General features: G+C 40.9%; 1 pseudogene; it reads right to left on the bottom strand.

The window, feature by feature from the left end:
- Window positions 1–17,624: 17,624 nt before the first annotated feature.
- On the bottom strand, window positions 17,625–17,863 carry LOC127575101 (reactive oxygen species modulator 1-like; annotated as a pseudogene).
- Window positions 17,864–18,951: the final 1,088 nt, after the last annotated feature.

The raw sequence follows: 18,951 nt of genomic DNA, 5'->3' as shown, positions 1-18,951 counted from the left end.
GGTGGAAGGGCCTGTTTCTGTGCTGTGTTACCAATCCAGAGACATGGCTTCAAATTCCACCAGGGTTGCAGGGAAACTTAAATACAATCAATTAAATAAATCCAGAAGGTAAAGGTAGTATCAGCAATGGTGGGCATGAAGATACTGGGTCATTGTAGAAAAGAAAATCATCTGTCCTTTGGGAGGGGAAATTTGCCATTCTTACTTCATTTGACTCCAGACCATACAGAAATATGACTGCCTCTCAACTGTCCTCAGAGAGGGCCCAGTAAGTCAATCAATTCAAGGACAATTAAGCATGGATAATAAGTGTTAGCATTGCTGTCATGTCCATCTACCATGAACATGTTAATAAATACAATACATTGAAAAGTGCTGGAGCCACTGTTACTGATACAGACTGCCTCACAGATGCCCAACTATTTATTTATTTAGTTACCTATCTATCTATTTATCTATTTATTTATTCATCATGTGTACGTCGAAACACACAGTAAAATGCATCTTTTTGCATTACTGAGAATGTGCTGGGGGCAGCCCACAAGTGTCACTACTCTTCCAGCGCCAACATAGCATGCCCACAGCTCCTAACCTGTACGTCTTTGAGATGCTAGATCTGTTGTGAATCTATCTCACTTAGCACGAGTCATGTTACACAACAGACAATATGAAGGCAGGAAATATGCCTTCAAAAAGACCATACAATGGTCACTCCTGCCATTGGCTGATGCATCTACAATACAAAGATTGATGAAGTTGAGATCAAGTACAGTTAAAAAAGCATCAGAAATAAGAACAGGATTAGTCCCTTTTGAGCTTGCTCCACCATTCTTCAAGATCATGGTTGATAATCTACCTTGATAACATTTTCCTACACCCTCCCCATATCCCTTGATTCTATTAATATCTAGAAATCTATCAATCTCAGTTTCAAATGAGCTCAATAACTGAGCCCTCTAAAACCATCTAGGATCCATCATCTCCCGATTGCAGAAATTTCTCCTCATGTCAGTCTTAAAGGACCTGCTCCTTATTCTGAGACTGTGATGTTGGTATTAAACTCCTGAGCCATGGTAAATCCTCCTTGCGTCCAACCTGGAAAACCTTTGCAAAAATTCTGTTAGTTCTAATGAGAAAGAGATTGCTTCTCATTGTTCTAAGAGAATGAGAAGAGATTCTATTGAAATTAACACAATACAAGCCTTTTCCACACAATCTCTCCTCATCTGGCAAGCCTGTCATCCCTGGACCAATCAAATGATCCCTCGCTGCACTCCCTCTTTGGCACATGTGTCTTTTTTGATAAAGATACCTGCCTGCAATCCTATATGTTTGCAATAAGACATCTTTGCTCCTGTACTCAAGTCTTCTCACAGCAAAAACCTACAAACTACTTGTCTTCCCAATTACTTGCCATGCCTGTATGTTGGCTTTTAGTGACTCATGTACAAGGACACTTAGGTCACTTTAAGCATCAACAGTACCCTGTCTCTCACCATTTAAAAATGCTCTGCTTCCTTGTTTTGCACCAAGGTGATTAACTTCACCTTTTTCCAAATTACATTACATCAGCATGTTCTTGTCCACTCATTCAGCCTGTATATATTCCATTGAAGTCTCCTTTATTTTTCTCCCCCCTTCTGACAATCCCACCTAATTTTACATCATCACTAAATTGGAATATTTGTTGGCTTCTTTAGCCAAAATGTTGATATGGATTGTGACTATCTGGGCCCAAGCACCAATCCCCGCAGCACCCCACCGGTCACAGCCTGCCTATCTAAGATCCATTTATTCCCACAATTTGCCTTCTGTCTGATAACCAGCTCTCAATCCATTGTCAGTATATTATCCCAATGCAGTGTGCTCTAATGTTGTTGACCAACCTCTCGCATGGGACTTCATCAAAAACCTTCAAAAAATCCAAATATATAATTTCTCTTGTCTGTTTTCCTAGTCACACCCTCAAAGGGCTCTAGACCAGCCAAACATAATGTTCACATCATAAATCCATGCTGATCCTGCTAAATTCTGTTATTCTTTTCAAGGTATTCTATTACTACAAAATCATTATGAAATCCAACATTTTCTCTACTACTTATATTAAGTGAACAGGTTGATAGTTTCCTGTTTTCTTTCTCCCTTCTTTTTTTAATAATGGGGTTTGTTTCCCTCCAAGCCATAGGAACAGTTCCAGTACCTGTAGTATTCTGGAAGATAATAACCCAAGTCTTTCCTTTCTCTATAGCCACCACCTTGAAAACTGGGATGTAGATCATCGGGCCCTTTGGATTATCAGTTTTTAGTCTTATCAACCTCTCTCGAGCGTTTCTTTTACAAATACTAATTCTCATTCTTGTTTGACCTTTGATTCTCTGGTATTTCTGGCAGTTTTTTTGTGCCTTCTTCCCTGACACAGACACAAAGTAACTGTTCTGCCACTTCCTTATTCTCCATTATAAATTCTCCTGTCTCTGTCTGTAAGGGACTCACATTTGCATTTGTTAAACTTTCCTCCTTTACACACCTTTAGAAGCTCTTACAGTCTATTCTTTATATATTTTAATCTGTCACAATGAAGATTAACATAAATGTTGCCCTTGGCAAAGATTAAATTGACACTAGATAACAATATTGCTGATGGATCATTCTTAAAACAGTAACACTGTATTCACAATGTTCAGTGTTTGCTGAGGTAAAGAAAGATTTAAATATAAATAAACAGATAATGAACCATAATAGTAATAGGTACAACTGTGCATTAAGGCAAAGAATTTTATCTGCTAAAATAAAATGTTACGCTGGCAGTGAACTGTAACTAAACCATTAACAGTTACAGTTCTTTCAATCAGTAGACAGATGATGCATAAAAATCATGGCAAATTCTTATGCATTGCACAGTCATAAAGGCAATAGCTTTAACAGACTGTTTTTTCAATAACAAATTTATAAGACTAGGATTTGGTTTGTTATTACAATGTGGAATATCGTAGTTTCATTTCATTCCATTCCATGGGTTGAAATCTCCTGGACATCGTTCCTCTTGAGAAAAGGCAGCAGTGGGGTGACGTTACAGAAGTGTGTAAAATTATGAAAGGTTTCCATAGCAATGATACAAAGGAAATTTTTCCACTTGTGGGGAGAGACAATAATTGGAAGCCATGAATATAAGACTGGCACTAAGAAATCCAAAACAAATTTCAAAATGAACCTTAACCCAATTCACTACCACAGGAAACAATTGAAGCAAATCATTTAGATATATTTGAGGGTAGGCTGGACAAGCATATGAGGAAGAAGGGAATAGAGGCTCATACTGATAATTTAGATGAGGAAAAATAGGAGAATTATTGAGTAGACTAGTTGACGTGGACTATCTGGCTAAAAGACCTGTTTCTGTGCAGTGGTTTCTTTGTAGTCTCATGAAATTAAAAATACAGGAAAAAATGAGCTTTTTTCAAATTAATTTGTCAAGAGCAATTACCTGCATTCATATAATATATTGAACATTAATATGTTATGGGAAGGTGCCACACAGTAGAGTTACCAAACAAAAACTGAAGTCTGTGGGAAGCGGGGGAAAACTTTCCCCTGGCTCATTCATGTCTAACACAAAGGAAGCTGTGATTGTTGGGAGTCATTTAAGCTCAGGCCTAGGATATCACCTCAGGAGTTTCTCACCACATTGACACAGCCCAACCATTTACAGTTGCTTCATCAATAACTTTACTGTCACCATAAAGTCAGAAGGTGGAAGTTCACGACGTTCATTTCCATTTGCAACTCCTCAGATGATGTGCTGGCAAAACTTAAACAATGTACAGACATGGACTGATAAGTGACATAAACTTTATGCCAAACAAGGCCAGATGATGACCATCTCTTTCAAGAGACCAACCACCTCCACATTCAATAACATTATTCTCACATAGTCCAGCACCAGTAACGTTCTATGGATTACCATTAACTTAACTGTACCAGGCCCATAAATTCTGAGACTACACAATCAAATTAGAGGCTGGGTACTCTGCAGTGAGTGATCCAAGTTCAAGTTCAAGTTTATTGTTGTCATAGGCATGCATACACAGGGTATAAATGCCATGAACATTAGCTTTTTGCAGCAGCAGCATTGTACATTATAAAAGGACAAACATACAGTAAGTTAACATAAACTTAAATTAGCATAAATTATACATAACTTACACATGTGCAAAGTAAACGACACCAGTGCATGATTAAGAGAGAGAAAAGTAAATAGTCATCTACATCAACTCATCTCCTGTCACGTCAAAGCCTTTCCACTATCTACAAGGTACAAGTGAGGAGCATTCTGAATGAGTGCAGTTCCAACAACTCCTGACAAGTTCAACACCTTTGGCACCCTGTCAACTGCACTAAACATTCATTCTTTCCACCAATAGCATGCAATGGTTGCAGTGTTCACCATCAACAATATGCACTATAGCACCTCACCAAACTTCTTGGACGTCTGCCCCCTATACCCCAAGGCAGCAGTTACTACCACGAGTGCCCTTCAAAGTAGCACACTCCTCTGATTTAGAAACTGTCAAAGACCTAAACAATAGAACTCCTTGCCTAATGACACTGTGAAAGTCCCTTCACCATAATTTGTTCAAGAAAGCAGCTGACTTTGATCTTCTCAGTTAGGGATAGGCATTGAATACTCGCTTTGCCAATGAAATCTATATCCTGTGTATGATTAAAAGTAAGTACCACAGGCAGAAGATTTGACAAAAAAGAAAGCACTTTTATTTTGAGTAAGATCAATTTCAGTGTTGCTTCTTTCTAATGCCTAAGACCGAAATGGAACTTATGAGCTGCAGAAAGGATTTTGTGATAAATATAGCCGTTATTAAAAAAAAATCTTTGCAGGAATAGATTTTCTGCAATTAAACAAGTGGACCAAAATCACAAGCTTCAAGTAGATAATCTAATTTTTGGAGAACCGTCATGGGAGACATTTTATTTATTGTATGATAAATCATTTCAGTGTTATTTGGGAGAGTGTTGCCATTTATTTGAACTCCTATGTGGTTTATATCGATCACTAAAGTTAATAAAAATAAAAAATAATGGAAGAACAGAAAGGCCTTCAACTCTCTGTGGTGAACAGGGATCTGACTCTGCCTGCCCAGGACTATTATAAGCTAGTTTTATGTAAACACTGGAGATCTCCCTGGGGAGATCTTATTCCTGTCATAGCGAATTTCTCAAAGCCCCAATAAGAGCATAGTCAAATGCTGGCAATTTTTATATCAGATGCTACTGATTTGTTTTAAAAACAGCTTACTTCATTCATAAGTAAAACGTGGTCTGAAAGCATTTTATGCAAATCAATGCACAGCTTGCCGAAATTCATCATGTCATTTTGCATGGGATATTGCATGAAAAGCAGCACATGCTGCATGTAATTTAGGGAGGATTTATTTGGACATCAACCAGGTCAGGCCATTGATTGCATTGCTGATGATGGCAGTAGTGCATTTACTGCAAATTTACACACAGAACTTTGAAGAACCACTTGCTTGAGATTTTATTTTACATGCTTTTTTTTTCAATAATAGCTTTCCCATCAGACTCCATCAATTCTCTTTTATTTCATAATTGTAGTGTAGCAATTATCATTCAGGCCACATCTGGAATTGAATGTGAATGAGCTTCCAAATGCATCTAACGAGGAAATGTCTATGCTGTAACCAAGGGAATCTGCAGGCTGGAAGCTGATTGGTTTCAGTTTGGGCTATTGGGCCAACAAACACAAAATTCATCAGGGCACTGGACAGTTGGAGGTACTCGTTAGGCTGTGCACCAAGAAAGGTCTTTCTTTAATGTGTCTGGGCTCTGCAATAAGGAACTGAGGTAATTCAGAGTCACAAGAAACTGCAGATGGTGAAATCTGGAGCAAAGAAAGGGCTGCCGGAGGAACTCAGCAGATCAAGAACCATCTGTGGAGAGAAATGGAACTGTCGACATTTTGAGTCAAGACCCTTCATTAGTCCAAATGAAGGGTCCCGACCCGAATTGGTGACTGTTCATTTCCCTTCATAGATGCTGTTTGACCTGCTGAGTTCCTCCAATGGACCTTTTTTTGAGGTAGTTCTGAAGCTGATGCGAGAGAGAGAGAGAGAGAGACTGAGGGTGCAGAGAGGGATAACAGTCAGTAGGATGTGTTCAGTAGTCAGGGTCCAGTGGGGAGGTTGGTGGAGATGTTGGGGTAAGCCCATTGGATAGGAAGATTAGGCAGAGACTTGGTGGAGTGGTCAAGCAAGGTCAAGAGAGAGGTTGGTGGAATGGCTGGGTGGGAATGAGAGTAAAGATATCATGCTGGGAGGATGATGGAGGGGGGCTTGGGTAGGGAGGTTGCGGAGGGGTCAGCTGAGGAGGTTGGTGGAGAGATCAGGTATGGGTATCGATAGAGTTGAGTGGAGGGGTCAGGCAGAGGGGTGTTGGTGGAGGGTGGGTTTGGGTGGGGTGGGTGGAGTGGTCGATGGAGGGATCGGACTGGAAGCACAATAATGAAGTATTGGGGTGAGGATCAGTTGCCATGAACTTGTGCTGAGGGTCTGTAGTTGAGGGGCTGGGTGATTGTCAAATTAGTTACGAGTTAGCATGGATAAGGATTGGACCTGGTGATGATGGCAGACGGTTACTGTTGAATATCTACGTGTACATATGTAGATGAGTCACATGTGTGTGCACAAGTCTTTGTGTATGTGTGTGTGTGTGTGTGTGTGCATGAGTGTGTGTGCACACAGGCATATATGTGTGTGATGGAGAGGGACATAATATCATCATTAAATATTGATGTAAGCACAGAAGGTATTTGTTATTCTGCAAGAGAGAGTGAACACATCCTGTCTCCAGAAATTATTATAGACAGAGCTTACTAGCTCCTTGAGAGGGCTCACAGACCACCTCCCAATGAATTACAAGAGATGACAAGTAGAATCAAAACAACCGATGTCTTTTGGCTTTTGAAAAATGGGCGGATTGAAGAAACTCTTTGAAACACCAACTGATCATGGCTGATTGGTGGCACTAACCTCAAAGCTCTACAGTCAGTGAAGAGGAAATGGCTTGGGTATCAAAGTCTGCCTGGGTGCACAATGAGTTGGTAAACCTGTGCAGACAAAACCAATTAAAAACAAAGTCTGTGGCAATTGGCAGACCGTGAGAGACAGATGCTAATAACAGGAGAATCAAACACAAGGGAGGGCTGAGGTTAGAACAGAGAATCGTTGAGCACAGCAGTGCCTTTCCTTAGTTGGGAAACAGGATAAAATGCCAGCTCAAGTGTCATCAGGATATATAAAAAGTTTAGGAATGTCCAATTGATCATAAGTTCTTCACTGCATATATGGAGAGAATGGAAATATACTGTATTGTTAATTATATTCTCAAAGAAGAGGATCACATGAAAATGTACAGGCACAGAAGATTGCCATGAGGGAGTGTATGATGGAGATTGGCTCTGAGACTTCTCATTTTTGCACCAATCTGGTAACCCAACAGTAAACCATCTGTAAAAATCAGAATATACTGTGGATGTTGGAAATCTGAAATGAAAAAAAGAAAATGCTCAGCAGGTCAGGCAGCACCTATGGTGAGAGAAACTGTTAATGTTCTGGGTCCGGGAATGTTCATCAGAACTGAGAAAGGGAGAAACAAGAAAGTTTAAGTAGCAGAGATGGATGGAATAGAGTTTCTCTGATCGGGGAAATAATGTGGCAGTTAATGGACAGTAAAGATCGGATTAAGCTTCTTTGATTGTGTAATGTGTTACCAATGTTGTATGGTCTGCCCTATGTTATGTAGTCTGACCTGCATGCCAAACAAGCAGACTATACAAATTTTAAAAAATTGGGAAATAGGATGGTAACTCACTCTTTCTTTCTGTTTGTATGAGAACTGGCCATTTTTGCTTGCCATCCTTTTTTTCCTTTCCTTTTATTTGATTTTCAAGCATTTCTGTATCTAACCTTGAAAATCATTTAGCTAATTTTCTGCTTGAGTTATTCAAAACCATATTCTGCTAACGGATTCACTGCAGCAGATCTGTTGATGCATCAGAGACTATGAACGTATTCAAGTTTACTGCTACTCAGCCTGGAGGAGTAAGTGGAGGGACAGTATTGAATCAAAGGCAAAATCATGATTAACGTTGTCACAACTCATTGGGAAGAGGCAAAGAGAAGCAGTTCAAGCAATGGGAGAAAGTGTGAATGCTAAGACTGGTAAACAAGTATGACACTCAAAAGTGGGATATTGCTGGTATTGGTATTGGTTTATTATTGTCACTTGTACTGAGGTACAGTGAAAAACTTGTCTTGCAAACCGATCGTACAGATCAATTCATTACACAGAGCAGATACATTGAGTTAGTACAGAGTGCATTGAGGTAGTACAGGTAAAAACAATAATAAAGAGTACAGAGCAAAGTGTCACAGCTACAGGGAAGTGCATTGCAGGGAGGCAATAAGCTGCTAGGTCATAACGAGATAGATTTGAGGTCAAGGGTCCATCTCATCATATAAGGGATCTGTTCAATAGTCTTATCACAGTGAGATAGAAGCTGTCCTTGAGCCTGGTGGTTCCTGTATCTTCTGCCTGATGGGAGAGGAGAGAAGAGAGAATGACCTGGGTGGGTGGGGTCTTTGATTATGCTGGCTGTTTCACCTAGGCAGCGAGAGATATAGACAGAGTCCATGGAAGGGGAGGCTGGTTTCCGTGACGCACTGGGCTGTGTCCACAACTCTCTGCAGTTTCTTGTGGTCCTGGCAGAGCAGTTGCCATACCAAGCTGTGATGTACAAGTCTGCACCACTAAATTATATCCCGTTTCAACAGGAGAAAAAGTTAGATATGTCCACATTTACCAAAAGATTACAGCGAGAAATATGCCAGAAGAAATATGTGATTAGATTATGAAATGGACATAGAACCAGCCACTGAAGAGGAGACACAAGTTAACAAGGTCAAAGTCAAGTTTATTGTTGTATGCACAAGTATGTGTATGCACAGATGCAATAAAAAACTTATTTGCAGAATATCACAGGCACATAGCCTGTGATATTCTGTGATATTCTGCAGCATTCACCAAAAAAACATAAATTAAACATAAATTATACACAATTTTTACAAGAAAGAACACAATTAGAACAAAAAAAAATCAAAGTCCATTTTAGTACAAAGTGATCAAAGTGGTCATAGTGTTGCTAAGCAGTAGTAATTAGGGTTTTGCAGGTTGGTTCAAGAACCGAATGGTTGAAGGGAAGTAGCTGGTGGTGTGAGACTTCAGGCTTCTGTACCTCCTGCCCGATGGTAGCTGTGAAAAGGTGGCATGGTCCAGGTTGTGGGGATCTTTGATGATGGATGTTGCCTTCTTGAGGCAGCGCCTCCTGTAGATACTACCAATGGTGGGGAGGGATGTCTCCATGCTGTATTGGGCAGAGTCCACTACTCTCTGCAGCTTCTTTCCTTCCTGCACATTCCACACCATGGTGCAACCAGTCATTCTTAATCCCAAAGACCCAAACATAGTTAAGAAAATCCAAGAATCTGAAAGGCCAGTCACTGGACTAAACTTTTATTTACTGTACTTTATTGTGAAATAAAGAGGAAAAGCAGTGTGGTATATCTGCTTGCAAATATATAAAGATATGATATGAGGATATGACATGATGATACTATCATATGTGCAATATAAACACACGTGTTTATGCCATTTGTCTGCATGAAGAATAAATGTATGTTCCAAAGCTGCAAATGTTTCCTGAAGATTACTATTGTTAACACATCAAATCTACAGAGTGTCTCATAGACCACCTCCAAATACACTCCAGTCACTGAAATGAGACTGAAGTGGTAAGGATAACTAGAACAAGATTTGGGTAATTAGATAACTTTGGTGGGGAGTGGGGGTTGTGGAGGGGGCAACCTGAGGTAAGTTCCCAGTTCTGGGCTCCTTGGGTTGGGACCAGATCAGGCAGGTCCATTTTAGTTAATGCTGAAGCAGGTCAAGTGTCTATGGAACTCTTATCATCAAAGGATAGTGGAGGCAGAGGTAGATAAATTATTGAAAAACAATGGGAAAGATAGGGATACAGAGTTGAGGTGGCAGTCAGATCAACCAAGATTTTATTAAATAGCAGAGCAAGTGTGAGGAACTAGGCTACCTTTTGGTTATTGGTTTACTATTGCCACATGTACCAAGGTACAGTGAAACGTTTTGGTTTGCGTACTATCATTCCATACATAAGTACATAAACGTGGCACAAGAAGTAAAACAAAACAGAATGCAGAATATAGTGTTATAGTTACAGAGAAAGTCCAGTATAGGTAGATAAATAAAGCTGAAGGGCTATGATGAGGTAGATTAAAGGATCAAGAGCCCATTCTTATCATATAAGAGGTTAGTTCAAGAGTCTTATAACAGCAGGATAGAAGCTGTTCTTGAGCCTGATGGTATGTGTCACACCACACACCCCCCCCCCGCCCCCCGAAAACTCCACAAATCCAAGGATTGCTGGGAGACAGAACTTCAAGGCAACCCCTGACATTTTGCATTCCTTCATGCTAATTATAGGCCTTGCCCCCAAAAAAATACCAGGACCTCTGATAGGACTTGAGACAAGTGGAACCACAACACATGCAGTTTCCATTTCATAGAACACAGAACATAGAACAGCACACTACAGGCCCTTCAGCCCATGATGTTGTGCCGACCTATATAAACCTACTCCTTGATCAATCTAACCCTTCCCTCCTACACAGCCCATAACCCTCCATTTTTCTAACATCCATGCACCTATCTAAGAGTGTCTTAAATTTTCCTGATGTATCAGCCTCCACCACCATCCATGGCAGTGCATTCCAAGCACCCACCATTCTCTGTGTAAAAAACCTACCTCTGACATCCCCCCTAAACTTTCCTCCACTCACCTTAAACAAATGTCCTCTGGTATTGGCCATTGCCACCCTGGCAAAAAGGTGCTGGCTGTCCACTCTATCTATGTCTCTCATAATCTTATACACCTCTATCATGTCACCTCTCATCCTCCTATGTTTCAAAGAGAAAAGCCCTAGCTCATTCAACCTTTCTTCATAAGACATGTTCACTAATTCAGGCAGCATCCTGGTAAATTTCCTCTGCACCTTCTCTAAAGCTTCCACATCCTTCCTATAATGAGGTGACCAGGACGGAACACAATACTCTAGGTGTGGTCTAACCAGAGTTTTATAGAGCTGCAACATTACCTCACGGCTCCTGAACTCAGTCCCTTGACTAATGAAGGCCAGCATTTGGCTTCTTAATCACCCTATCAACTTGCACTACAACTTTGAGGGATCTGTGGAGTTGGACCCCAAGATCCCTCTGTTCCTGCACACTGCTAAGAATCCTGTCGTTAACCTTATATTTTGCCTTCAAGTTCGATCTTCCAAAGTATATCACTTCACACTTTTCTGGATTGAACTCCATCTGCCACTTCTCTGCCCAACTCTGCATCCTGTCTATATCCCAATGTAACCTATGACAACCTTCGACGCTATCCACAACACCATCAACCTTTGTGTCATCTGCAAACTTACTAACTCACCCTTCTACTACCTCATCCAAGTCATTTATAAAAATCACAATGAGCAGGGGTCCCAGAACAGATCCCTGTGGAACACCACTAGTCACTGACCTCCAGGCAGAATACGTTCCATCTACTACCACCCTCTGCCTTCTGTGGGAAAGCCAATTCCGAATCCACGCAGCCAAGTTTCCATGGATCCCATGCGTCATGATTTTCTGGATGAGCATACCATGGAGAATCTTGTCAAATACCTCTCTAAAGTTCATATACACCACATCCACTGCTTTACCTTCATCAATTTGTTTTGTCACCTCCTCGAAAAACTCAATTAGGCTCATGAGGTGTGACCTGCCCCTCATAAATCCATACTATCCCTAACAAGACTATGCTTCTCCAAATGCTCGTAAATCCTATCCCTAAGAATCCGCTCCAATTTCAATTTATAACTGCCCCCAAACCTTCACCTCACCTCAACATCACAACCCCGATCCTCCCTCCAAACACACTGAAGGCCAATGCTCTCAGCCATGGTAATAGAGTAAAATAACTCAGAAATAGACCCTTTGGAAATATTAAAGATCCAGTTTTTAAACCAATTTTTATTTAATCAGGAGCCAATTAATCGGACTTACCTTACTGTCACCATAGAGACTGTGTACAAATTTCATTCGAAATGATCTCAGTAATGATATGGACCATTCCTCTCTTTCACACTTCATCCCCCTATACTGACGAGATCACTGCCTCACTTCCACCAACTCTATTGATTAAACCATGACTACATGGGGTGTGAAGGACAACAGTTCCTATCTACACAGCCTTTTCTCAACTTACTCTTTCCTTGATTCTGCAGATATTCTTTCTCTCTAGTCATTATGCTTTTCAGTGTAGTTTTGTTGAAAGTTAGTCATTGAAAAATCGCAGCATAGCAAACAAATCAAATGATAATGTGTTTTATTTGAAAATGTGGCTTCCTGCAATGTAAGCATCTTAGGTTCTAGAATGTGCAATGAACTTGAAAAATAATGGAATCAATATGTTCTTTCTTATTTTGTATTTTTTATATGTATATATGGAAAATCTAATATAATATTATTCACCCATTCCCCCCTCAGTGAAAAATGATGCACACAAGCTGGAGTACTGTGTGCAGTAGTTCTGGGCATCAAAGAATAAGAAGGATGTGATTACACAGAGGAGGATACAGAACAGATTCACCAGGATGTTGCCTGGGATGGAGCACTTCAACTATGAGGAGAGACTGTGCAGGTTGGGTTTGATTTCCCTGGAGCAGAGAAGGGTGTGAGGAGGGAACATGATTGAGGTATGCAAAATTATGAGGAGCATATACTGTATAAGGTAAATAGTGAGAAACTCTTCCCCTTAGCAGAGGAGTTGATGACAAATGGGCATAGGTTTAAGTAAGGGGTAGGACACTGAGAGGAGATTTGAGGAAGATTACGTTTTTCACCCAAATGTTGATTGAAACCTGAAAATCGCTGGTTTTAGCCTAACACTTTACAGCGCCAGTGACCCAGGTTCAATTCCGGCCACTATCTGTAAGGAGTTTGTATGTTCTCCCCGTGTCTGCGTGGGTTTCCTCCGGGTGCTCCGGTTTCCTCCCACATTCCAAAAACGTACGGGTTAGGAAGTTGTGGGCGTGCTGCCCCCAGAACACTCTACACAAAAAAGTGCATTTCACTGTGTGTTTTGATGTACATGTGATGAATAAAGATGTCTCATCTTATCTTATCTTAACGGGGCAGTGGAGACAGGTGCCCTCATGAATGAGGTATTTAGACGACAACTTGAAATGCCATGGCATTAGAAATTTGCTGTCACTCTCTTTTGACATGCAGACACAATGACAATGTTTAACATGGAACATATACCAATGTTTGGCGTAGAACAATGTTTAAAATGCATTTGGACAGGAGCTTAGATAGGAAAGGCACAGAGAGATATGGGCTGAAGGAGAGCAAATGGGATGGGCATAGATAGGTATCACGGTTGGCATGGACGAGGCGGGTCAATAGGATCCGTTCCTGTGCTGTACATTGCTATGACTCTATAATTCTATGACAAACATTATAGAGCTAATGCCCACTTACATCCCCTGCAAGAATTAGTGAAATTGGGCAAAAATGAAACAACATAGTTTTTTTTGTAGATATAACTGTCCATTAAAATCGGACCTGTGAGTTCTTGATTGGAGCTGCAGGAAGATTGTGCAACTCCCAAAACATTGTGGGGAAGTTAGCTGGAGAAAGAAACTCTCTCCATGCAGCTACAGAATAAAGTGATAGAAAGCTACTATGGAGGTGAGGAAAAGTCTCAGGGGGAGGGGTGGGAGGAAGGGACGTGGCTCTTTGCTGTGTGTCTGGGATCTCTCCATGCATTAGTCTGTCCCATTCCATTCCCAAAACCACTGTGAGGGGTCAATGATCACAGCATGCAGCTGTAACTGTGATCAGTAAATGCAGGGTCCATGATCCTGACCATTGTAAACTAAGGCTGGTAGGTATGGTGAGAGACATCAGTGTCATAGTACAAACACTTTAATTTCCAATCTCTACACTATGTGTTCTTGTTATTTTTTTGTGTGTGAATGTTCAGTGAAGGTTGGAAATTTCATACAAAAGCTCCAACTTCTGCTAAAGAAAGTTTAGTGCATGACCCATGATATCATTCAGTATGCAGCTGACACCAGGGAAACATCAGATATGTTCATAGAATCATCGAATCATAGAAACATACAGTACAGAAACAGGCTCACCTCATCCATGCCAACCATGATGCCTGCCTACTCTAATTACATTTGCCTGTATGAGGCCTGTATCACTCTACACCTTTCCTATCCAAGTAACTGTCCAAATGCCCGTTAAATGTTGTAATTTCTCTGCCTCCACTACCTCCTCTGGCAGCTCGTTCCAGATATTCACCACCCTCTGAGTAAAAAACATGCCCCTCCTTTAAATTTATCCCTTCTCACATGAAATTTGTGCTCTCTAGTTCTAGGCTTCCCTGTCCTGGGAGAGAAACTCTGTCCTATCTATATCCCTCATAATTTTATAAATCTCTATAAGGACATCCCTCAGCATCCTGTGTTCCACTGAGAATAAACCCATCCTATCCAATCTCTCCTTATAAATACAGCCCTCCATTCTAGGCAACACCCTGGTTAGTCTCTTCTGCATTGCCTCTGTTGCTGCCACATCTGTCCTGCAGTGTGGCATCCACAACTGAACACAATGCCCTAAGTGCAGTCTAACCAGTGTTTTGTACAGTTGCAACATGACATCCCAACTGTTATACTCAATGCCTTGGCCTGTGAAGGAAATCATATCAAATGTGAAAAGGGAAGTTGATATGATTGTGGGGAGAATAGGTCACAGGGAAAATTAGTGGGGGAGTAGGGTAGCCTTGTGGGCTGGCACAGTCTTGATGGGCCAAGTAGCCTCCTTTGCGGTAAGGAAGTGCAGAAATATAGAAATGCTGGAACAAATTTCCCAATGGGTTTAATTTTAACTGGGAATAATCCCTATTTCAATCTTTCCTATGTAAGTTTCCTTTTATGCATGATTTATACATTAAAAAAACATATGCACAGAGATTGATTCATATGCTCGAATGTTGTTGGTCTTCAGATTTCCTGTGTATGGGTTGCTAATGGCTCAGCAGCTTCATTCAATGAGAAGAACCCCATCTAGATAAGTGTCATATTTGATCAATCTTGAATTCAAGGACCGAGAGACCCATATATGAAACTTAGAACTAATGATATAAGGAAAACGAGAGAATAAACTGTACTTTTGATCTGTATCTCACTGCCTTTAGGAGTGATGGAAACAAAATCAGTCAGGATTTCCAACAAGAATTAGACTGCACTTGAATTAGAATGATTGTAGGGCTAATGGGAAAGAACAAGAGAATGGAACTGATGGAATTTTTATATCAGGAGCTGGCAGAGATTTGATGCACTGTGGCCTTCTTCTGTGCTAATAGCAACTCCATGTTACTAATATTTAGGCACATCAGGCAATGAAAGGTCGAACTAGGGTTCTGGTTTTAGAATCTATCTACCAAGACTTGCTGGCTTGTTGATATTACCTGTTACTTGCTGACCTGTTGGATATTAGGTTCATAGCTGGGCATTGATGCCCCTCAAAGCAAACATCCTGTAGACACTTTCTGTCGAGGCTCATTCAATGATAACCGGTACTTGTGCATGACAATCTATTGGTGCAAGGGCTCAACTCCTTCAAGAAATGAGCTAGCAGTAGTTGAAAAATTCAAGAGGAACACAGTAAGTGATTCCACATTACAAGAGAATGAGAGAGTTAATAAACAGGGACTTCAGCAATATTTTGACATTGGGTCTCTGGTGAAATGACAGCAACTGATAAGTGAGAGAACAATTCCATCTGTGATGGCCGATGTTAAATTTGCCTCTACAGTCTATATGACATTTGTGATAATTACAAATGTGCACATATTAATTTGTATAAAGTACAGGAAAAAATTAAATAGTGGGCATAGAAGGGGACAAATACAAAATATTAATAGATTTTTTTGCTCATTTGTAGCTGATGAACAGACAAGAAATCAGCAGAACAATTGAGTAATTCACAGATCATTAAAAACAAATGTCCACTCATTTTTCATATAATACAACTTCTCAATAACTCTATTATGTGGGTTGGATTTATTTGCTATTTGCTAGTTCATAGTAGCTTCTGTGTAAATGGGAGTGGGATGTGTTTTGTGTGCAGTTTTCCAGGATTTCCCACATCATCATACTGATTCATATACCTGCCTAAATTAAATGAACACTTAACACTACAACACAAATGCCTCAGAAAGTAGATTACTGAACTAAGAGATTAGTGGGAGTATTTGAAGATTTACTCTGCACATTTTTTTCAGGACATTTGCTTTCTATTTGATTCTGCTTGATCACTTAGATATGTCAGTCAGCTTTCAGGCATCTCCTCCACAGCCACCATATTTCCTCTACAATCATAGCAACACAATTTCTCCATTGAAATCTTCTCGTACCTACCTCTATTTTCTCTGGAGAGAGAAAGGATAAACTAGAGATAGTTTGAGGCAGCTCAAGGTGAACTAGAGATACACGGAGGCCAGCCACAGGGATTGTTGTGTTTAGTTAGACCAACAAGGGTTTTGAGAGCTGGTGATGAGTGTGGAAGTGGTAGGACTGCAGTCAAATCTTCCCTCAGGCAATGCACAAACAATAGATTTCAAGACTTGAAATGTCTCTAACTTTTAAACCTGTGTTGCCCCTGGTAAAGTTAGCAACAAGTCACCAATGTTTCCTTACTTCTGTCGAGCAAGTGATTTTATTCCCTTCCCTAGAACCACCACCAGCAACAAGAAGGCACCATACCCTGGAATTGGTTCAGTATTTACAAAGAGACATTAAACAATAGCCGCAAGAATATTTTGGACCAAGTTCTTCATCACCACTTAATTGGCTGTGCAAAGAGTAATATTCTTCAACGGATGCCCCAGAGTCTGGTTTAGATGAAAGGAGTGGAAGGATTAGTTGCAGAGAGGGTCAGGATTTGGGCTGGTGATTATGATAGGACTGGTAGCTGGAGGGAGTCAATGTGAGTCAGAGCAAGAGCAGCAGTCATGTTCAGTGGGGGAGGAGGCAGTCAGGATGGAATGGTTGGTGGTGAAGCTCAGTACTCAGTAGTCCGTGGTGGACTGATCAGTACTCAGGAAGTGTGATTGTGAGATGGGGGGATTGCAGTAAGTAGCTAGGAAGAGCTTGACTGGTGAGGGAGCTGGAGCGAGTTGTTTGGAGCCTGCTGATCAGCTCATGAGGAGTTAAGTAGTGGGGCCGCATGTTGGACAAGAGTTGCAAGCTTATTGGAGGGGAGGTAGAGAATTATTTTGTTTTGATACAACAGCAAATTATCTTTTATTCTCCATTATTAATTCAGTTTAATCTCAGTCAGAAGGTGACGCTGTGTGGACCTCCCAGTTTCAGAAAGAACTGTTAGCATCTGATCTCCATTCCAATCACCATGAAGGTTCCAAACGTGTCCCCACTCGCATTGTGGTCTTCCCAACTTCACCCAGCAGCTCTCAGCTTCTCAGCCGCAGTCTGAGGCAGGAGAAACTGCTGAACAATGCTCTGGATGCCATGCCAACTGCACAGCCCATCATGAGCCCCATCTTAACCCTTATGAAACAACAGGGCTGCAATTACTCATATGGTCACACTGTGACTGGCATTGTGGGTTCACTTTCTCAACCTCACTTTTCCTTCTGCATCATGCCACCAAGGAATTTCTTTTTGCATTTCAAACATTGACTATATCTGTAAAAAAATAAATAAAAGAAATGCAATAAGCACAGTGTATAACTCTTTTTATGCTCGTAGCGTTGTTCAGTCTGTACATTCACAGTGTTATTGGTTCTGTACATTGGTAGTGTTTGTACATTTTGTGTACAGAGCACCATTGCCACTCATGTAGCATCCTGGGATGATAGAAACTTCATGTGTTTGAGAGGCTCCTACACTGGGCTTAGCCCCTTAACGTCCAGTGTCAGAAGGACTTAGCCAGCAGTCCTTCCCCACCAAGCCTTTATGTTGGCTGCACTAAACTTCAGCACATCTACACTTCTCGCTGCCTCGGTAAAGCAGCCAACATATTCAAAGACCCCACCCATCCTGGGCATTCTCTCTTCTCCCCCCTCTCATCAGGGAGAAGACACAAAAGCCTGAAAGCACGTACCACCAGGCTCAAGGACAGCTTCTATCCCATTGTTATAAGACTATTAAACAGTTCTCTAGAACGATAAGATAAACTCTTGACCTCACAATCTACCTCACTATGACCTTGCACCTTATTGTCTACATGCACTGCACTTTCTCTATAGCTGTTACACTTTATTCTGCATTCTGTTATTGTTTTACCCTGTGCTACCTCAGTGCACTGTGTAATGAATTGATCTGTATGAAGGGTATGTAAGACAAGTTTTTCACTGTACCACAGTACATGTGACAATAATAAACCAATTTGCCAATTTAAGATTAAGATTTCTTTATTAGTCACATGTACATCGGAACACACAGTGAAATGCATCTTTTTTGCATAGAGTGTTCTGGGAGCAGCCTGCAAGTGTCGCCACGCTTCCGGCATCAACATAGCATGCCCACAACTTCCTAACCCCGTACGTTTTTGGAATGTGGGAGGAAACCGAAGCACCCGGAGGAAACCCACACAGACAAGTGGAGAACATACAAACTCCTTATTGACAACGGCCAGAATTGAACCCGGGTCGCTGGTGCTGTAACAGCATTACACTAACTGCTACGC

Source organism: Pristis pectinata, chromosome 1 (assembly GCF_009764475.1).
Source record: "Pristis pectinata isolate sPriPec2 chromosome 1, sPriPec2.1.pri, whole genome shotgun sequence".
Lineage (NCBI taxonomy): Eukaryota > Metazoa > Chordata > Chondrichthyes > Rhinopristiformes > Pristidae > Pristis > Pristis pectinata.
Note: the sequence above shows the minus strand (reverse complement) of the source record. Positions and strands in the feature narration are given on the sequence as shown.